Genomic DNA, 204 nt, shown 5'->3' with positions numbered 1-204 from the left:
GGAATGTGTCTTTGGACGTATGTTGTCAAGGAAGTCTTGCATACTGGGATTATTACTTCTTCCTGATCAAAAAGCATATTCCCGCCAGCAGAGTTGGCACATGAAAGCAGCGAGGTTTGGTCTTCCCTGGCGGTGACTGAAACACCACCCACCACCTTGCCTACAGACTATAAGGCCTTTCCAGGGAACCAGATTGGCGATTGA

The sequence above is a fragment of the Bos taurus genome, chromosome 11, assembly GCF_002263795.3.
Source record: "Bos taurus isolate L1 Dominette 01449 registration number 42190680 breed Hereford chromosome 11, ARS-UCD2.0, whole genome shotgun sequence".
In the NCBI taxonomy this organism is placed as follows: Eukaryota; Metazoa; Chordata; class Mammalia; order Artiodactyla; family Bovidae; genus Bos; species Bos taurus.
Note: the sequence above shows the minus strand (reverse complement) of the source record.